The sequence below is a fragment of the Macrobrachium nipponense genome, chromosome 41 (genome assembly GCF_015104395.2).
Source record: "Macrobrachium nipponense isolate FS-2020 chromosome 41, ASM1510439v2, whole genome shotgun sequence".
Classification (NCBI taxonomy): domain Eukaryota; kingdom Metazoa; phylum Arthropoda; class Malacostraca; order Decapoda; family Palaemonidae; genus Macrobrachium; species Macrobrachium nipponense.
The window spans coordinates 46,361,449-46,368,914 of NC_061102.1; positions in this window are offsets into that span (position 1 = coordinate 46,361,449).

A 7,466-nucleotide genomic window follows, 5' to 3' on the forward strand; every position below is an offset into this window, starting at 1 on the left:
CTCCAAGAGTTTTTGAAAGATCACTTTAGTACCATCAGCTCCTCCAAATTGATTGACAAGGATGGGAAGGGTCACCAACAGAACCCTCAATTCTGCGTGGAAGAAACTGTGGCCTGACAGCGTTCCTGAACTAGATTTTGAGGGGCTTGAACCTATCCAGGAGGCAGTTGGCGATGAAATTGTATCCTCAGGGCAACGGTCAATAGGGATGGAGGATGGACAAGGACGACATCAACGATCTTCTGGATGAGCATAGCGAGCAGCTGACCGACTGAGGAGCTGTTGAAGTTGCATAAGGAGCAGCAAAAAGAGGTCTTGGAGGACATTTCATCTGAGGAGGATCGACAGATTGAAAGACCTATTGCTTCTAGTGAAATTAGGGAAATGTTGAAACAGAGGGAAAACGTGCAAAATTTTATAGAAAAACATCACCAGATAAGGCTTTGGTAGGCATGCAGCGAACCTTTACCAACAATGCTGTGACCCATTTCCATAAAATTTTAAAGAAAAAACAAAAGCAGTCATCTCTAGATAGGTTCCTTGTGAAAGTTGAATGAAAGGATGTAAAAAAAGACGGCCAAGTGTCCAGAAAACGGAAATTAAGTGATTCAGTTAGTGTTAAGAGAGAGAACTCAAGACATTTTACCAGAAGTTCTCATGGAGGGGGATTCTCCCTCCAACAGGTAACCCCACCTCCTCTTGTCTCCATCATGCCAGCAATTACACTCCTCAAAGGTAAGTGGGAGTTCAATTGTTAATAATTTTTATTTTTATTTTTCAATTTGAATTATTAATTTGTATTTATTTCTGATGTTAGGGGTTATAATTTCAACCTTAATTACAATGGAAAAACACCCCAAAAATATGAAAATGTGTATTAATGGACGTGTGGGTGCATCGAGCAATTTCCATTTATTTCTTATGGGAAAAACTGTTTTGGTCTACGAGAATTTTATGTTACAAGCTCGCTCTTGAAACGAATTAAACTTGTAAACCGAGGCATCGCTGTACCTGGAATCCAACACACCTGGAGAATTAGTAGACATACCCAAAACAGGGGGGGTACAACTGAAGAGGTTTACAAAACATTAAGTCCAACTGTTCTGGAGCAGGGACAAGACAATTAAAAGATTATACAAGGTGGTGACTGACCACAAAAAAATGTTATAAGAATACAATTTCATGGAATCTCACATTGCTAATAAAGAATTTTTTCTCGCAAAGTGAAAATTTTTACAAAACACACATTAAACTTACAGATTAAAGAAAATATCTTTAAGGTAAACTAATTTGTAATTGAGTCAGTGATTTTATCTTTAAGGTCATTCTTAAACATTTTACTTATACAAGGGTCCAAATAATACAAGCCATAACTAAGGTTAAAATTACAATTGGAAATAAGTTGTATAATTGCAGATTCTAAAAGATTTCGTGAAAAGACGTCTTTTGGCCTAGTGATTACTGAACTGCCAGTCCAATTTATCCTGTGACTGAATGTTGCATTGGTTGTTTGCCCAGTTTTGACAGAATACTTATGCTGTTTAATTCTTACTTCCAATCCTTGCTAGATTGGGCCATTATAAAATGAGTGGCATTCCAAAATGGAATTTTTATGTATTATGTTGTTGATTTCTTTAGAGCCATTTTTACTAGCATTACTAGTGTGTTAATGTAAAAAAACGAGGTTGACCTTATAAGATTGTAACATGATTTTTATGGTCCAAAACTGCTAAAATAAGGCAAGCAAAGAATGTTCTTTTAAGTGTTTCTTTCTCTATGTTACTTTGACTATACAACTTTTTGTGGGCTTTATTAGACCAAATATTTAATATATATGAAGGATAACATAAATCTGTCCCTATTTTCTTTTGAATGTGATTTCTTGATCCAAATACTGGAGACTGACAATGCAAAAATGCTTGTAAAAACTGATATTTTGATATTAAGATGGTGGCCTGAATAAAATGGGCATCAGTTAAGTTGTTGGTTAGTTTCTCATAAATATTGAATTTGCATTGAAATGGTTCTCTATGTATTTTTAAAACAACTAAGAAAGGGAGGCAATTGTTTTGCCATTCTAAAGTAAATATAATGGACGGTACCTGGTTATTCAAAATAGAGAGTAAATCATTTACATTAACGTCCACAGGGAAAACAGCTAAAATATCATCAACATATCTATACCAAATTAAAGGAATATAAATGATATTAGGTAAAAAGTGTTTTTCAAAGAATTCCATATACAAGTTTGAGAGGAGTGGTGATAAAGGGTTGCCCATTGCCATACCAAATATTGATGATAAAATTCACCATTGAATATAAACTTACAATCACAAATGCACAACCTAGTGAGTGGAACAAAATGACTTACAGGTAGAGGTAACTCATGATGGGTAAGTTCGTTGCTAATCTATGAGGACTTTAGTAAAAAGAGAACGAGCATTAAAACTAACGAATCTATCAGTGGTGCAAAAAGTGATTTTTTGGAGGAGGAAGGGGGAGGGGAAAGGGATGAGAGGAGGAAGAGGTAAGGGAAGGGGGAGGTGGAAGGGGGTTGGGGAGGGGACGGTGGATGTTAGAGGGGAAGGGGAAGAGAAGGAAGAGCCACGATGTAGTAATGACAAGGTAGTTCTGCTCTAGCGACGAATTATTGCCCAAATAAGGTTTATTTGTGTGAATCTTTTACAGACTGACGGTTCCTGGAGACAGGTCATGGGATTTTCCGACGGTTTTTTTAAAACGTCCCTGTCTTGGCCTTGCGTGCATTTGGAATCTCGTTATGAATTCCCGAGATGTATTCTAGTATTTCACAGCCTGCTTTATTTATTTTTTTTGGCATGCCCCAGGGTATAGTTAGGTTAGGCTGGTTTAGGTTATGTTAGTTCAAAGAACTAACATAACCTAACATATTCTCTCTGTAATTTGTGTGTGGGAAAAATAAGATTATTTTCAAGAAGATTCTATTATTAATTTTTAAGATATTACGTCCCGCTTTTTTCAGGGAAGGTCCCGGGACTCGGTTAACAATTTGGGATATGCCACCCGGGCAGCCTGGCGCCCAGCATACCAGCTCTGCTTCTGACAGGTTTCCTACAAAACCCCACTTTTAAAGTTTTTTCTTTTTTTCTTTTTATGAAAGCAGTATTTTATTTAAACTCGGCATAATGATTATTTTTTAATCCAAACTTTCTAACATTTGAAACTTTATTTTTTGAACGTCAGTTCAATCTATCTTTTCATTTCCATGAATTATTTAATTTAAATTTATTATATAATAACAATAACAATAATTTTCGCGCATCGCAAAGAAGGATAGTTTGCTGTAGACTATATTTAATATTTGATTATGAAGGCATTTCCTGGAGGGACCATTGATGAGTTTAAGATACCATTGGAAATAAAAAATCATTATTATTGTTGTAAACGCGATGCAGAGAACTGACTCTCCGGAGGACCATTTCAGATTCGCTGCAGAGTTCCACAGAACCATGATTAATTTGCATTCTTATTTCCTCGGCACGACACAGGTAAGGAATGACCCTCAAAGAGTTCCAGAAACGTTTATATTCCTGTGGTAGTAACTTTCATCGTATCTTCTGCTTTGTAACGATGCAACAGAAACAGAAAGTAAAATGATCTCCTAATGGATATGCGAGGTCAATTAAGGACAATGGACTCATGCTTTGCAGTGTTTACGATAATCGATTTCTCTTATAAAAAGAAACCTTCAGCTAGAAAGCTTTATCATTTTTGTTGTAAATAACAGCAGGCGTAATTAATAGATAGAATTCTAAGTTATTTGAATGCTTTGCCAGCCATGAAACAATCACTACCCAATAGACATATTTTTTACTTTTAAAATCATCAACATTTCAGAATTCTATTGGTACGTACAAACTTTATGGTCATTAAGTCAGGCATAGGTCAAGGCAAAAATATCTGTTTGTGCAGTTTGACTTCACACAACACACAACACACACACCACACACACACACACACACACACACACACACACACACACACATATATATATATATATATATATATATATATATATATATATATATATATATATAGTCCATCCCTGGAGCTTGATATCATGAATAATAATGTTGACCTGATAACTAAACTAAATAGTGTGCAGATTAATAGCGCATCAAATCTTATGTTTTGATTTGGTATCATTATTCACGAAGGTACCTCTATTGACGATCTGTTAGAGTTTCTATCGGAACTAGTAGAAAACACATAGCTGAATATACCATTTTACAAAATCATCAGAATTAATTAAATTATGCATAAACAACATAAATTTGGATTAAAAGAGGAGTTTTATCTTCGAAAATTTGGTATGGCAATGGTTAACACTTTATCTCCAGTAACTTATGTATGGAATTGAAAGCAAAATGTAAAAAAAAAAATAATTTCACTCTATGTGGTATGGTTCAAGTTTGATAATGATATAATGTGCATATGGTCCGGAACGAAAATATAATCAATGGCTCGAACACAGTGTTTGCAGAAAACTATTAATATTTCTGTCTATGTGCATTTTCATTGTAATCAAAGCAATATAATTTAGGAATCATTGTTCATGTATGTTTTTAAGAAAATTACTCATATTTAGTTCTGAATACATTGATAATGAAATAGATAAGATTAGGAATACAGGCAAGAATTGAAATTTCTTGAATGTGTTCTAGACATTGTATTAGAAGCAACAACAAATATTCTAAATCAAAACAAGAAAGAAGCTTATAACATAAAAAAAACATACTTGTGCTACCGTATAACAAGAATATGAAGGATATCCCCGATCTTCTCTAGAATTTTGGAGTTAATGTAGAATTTAAGAACAGTAAAACTATGAAACACGCATTAAGTTTTAAAATCGTAAAAATGGAACATTTGAAAAGAGAGCAGAATAGCATAAATGCGTAAGATAATATTGTGTCCAGGTAGACAGTGGCAGTTTTTTTTACTTGTCAGCGGAAACAGTCATATAATCAAATGGTCAGGGGTAAAAAAATAGCTTCTTCTAACGTTGCATTGAAAAGAAATGTCATTCCTATTTAAACAAATGTTATAGGAAAAATATGAACATCAGTCAAGGTATGTATAAGTTGATCCTATAATTTCAAGAGAAATATGTAAAAGTTTAAACTTGAAAGAAAGTAGTAGATATGCATAGAAAAAGGATAATGATATTTGTAAACATAGTACCTGACACTTGTCAAGTTTGGATTTTAGTTTCCCTCATTTATAGATGTGAGTTTGTAACGTCTCCGAACATGTATGTTATGTATGCTGTGAATTTCTTTTACTGGCCAGTAAAAGATGTTCACATCATACATAACATACATGAGGGAAACTAAAATCCAAACTTGACAAGTGTCAGATACTATGTTTACAAACATCATTATCCTTTTTATATGCATATCTACTACTTTCTTTCAAGTTTAAACTTTTACATATTTCTCTTGAAATTATAGGATCAACTTATACATACCTTGACTGATGTTCATATTTTTCCTATAACATTGTTTAAATAGGACTCAGTGACATTTGTTTTCAATGTGATTGAAAAAAAATTTCTAAACATATATGGTGAGGGACATTAGAACAGGGCTACCACTCATAAAACCACACTCAGCTATTAGAGATCACACCAAGACTTCAATCTGTAGAAAATCAATAGAAAAACTCGTCCGCATTACAGTCACTTTATATCAGAAATATGAAACCAGAAATTAGAAGTAATGTACTGGCCAATGTGAGAGCATCGTTCCTGTTTCATGAGTTACAGATGTTTGGGCATACCCTACGGTAGTTTCCTTTCCGTATTATCCTTTTGTTTCCCACCATCTGTTCACTACAACTATTTTTAACTGTGTTAGTTACGTGTATCTTATTACTATGAATATATGATACTCGTCATATGTCATATTTCTTATATGCTGTTACCTTCCTAATTTATCTTATGTGAAAAGTGATTACATTTATTATTGCAATTATTATTTCCGTCTTTTCTTATTTTTCATCATGATGATGAGGACAGAAAATTCCCGAAACATTACGAGCAATACTAAAGCGACTGTTACAGATTTTGACACTAGTATTCATATTCCTGCAACTTATATATATATATATATATATATATATATATATATATATATATATATATATATATAGATAATATATATATATATATATATATATATATACAAGATGATATATATATATATATATATATATATATATATATATATATATGTATAATGTGTGTGTGTGTGTGTGCGTGTGTGTTGCAAAGTTAAACACTGTATCCGTTTTCTAATATGTTTTAGGAAGGTAGCTAAAATTTTGAAAAAATTTAAAGTTTTTTATTTATTCTTTCGGAGAGTACATTCTCTCCCCCTCTTTCAGAAAGAAATAAAAGTTAAAAAAACTGAAAACAACGGTCAAGGTAAAAGAAATAACGTACAAGCATATAGTTTGTATCAGAATAACTGGCCTACGGTGGTTTGTATATATATATATATATATATATATATATATATATATATATATATATATATATATATATATATATATATATATGTATATATATAAATATATGGGTGTGTGCGTGAGTATATAGTTTTTTGCTGACCTATGGAAAATGGTTAGAAGATGGATGTGGTGAGCATTGGATCTGTTGACAATTACATTCTTTGGAATGATAGATATCAGCGTTGGCTCTCACGGAGACGAAAGGGATTGTTCTTTCCAGGAAAATCTACTATCTCAGAGGGCACCGTGCAAAGGAGCTGAGTTTGCAGTGGAAAATCCCGATGGAACATGGGGATGTGTTGCGTATGTTTCCATGGGCAGAGCCATTGAGGAATAGTTCCTATCCTTCGAGATTATTACTTCTTGGATCAAGGGGAAAAATATAGAATGTAGAAAACTCTGTTATGTGTTGATCAGGAATTATGAAGTAAATGATGTATTATAACACGATCTGATTTGCGCAACGAACTCGTTACATGACCGTGACGTCATCTAAAGGAGGTGGCCGTACGAGAATGCTTGTGCGTTCGTGTATCATGTTTCACCTCCCATGTGAACTTTTTTCATATACTTTCTGAGGCACTATCTGCCCAAGATTTGAGTGAAGATGAAAGGTGTGTGAAAACCACAAGAAACTTTGAAGGACATAGAGAAGTAAGTGACACTTCCTCACTAATCTGTTTCTTTTTTTTTTCAGTGATTGGACTCCTCTTTATTATGTGCCGATGCCATGAACTTTCTTTTTTTTAGCATTTTATTTCCACTGACTTATTTACGGGATTTATTATTATTTATTATGAACCTTTTTTTTAATCGCATGTTGATTCCTGAGAATCATTATCTGTTTGTTTTTGCGGACTCACTTATAAAATGTATCACTATTCTGTTTATGAGATTTATTATTATTTTATTAG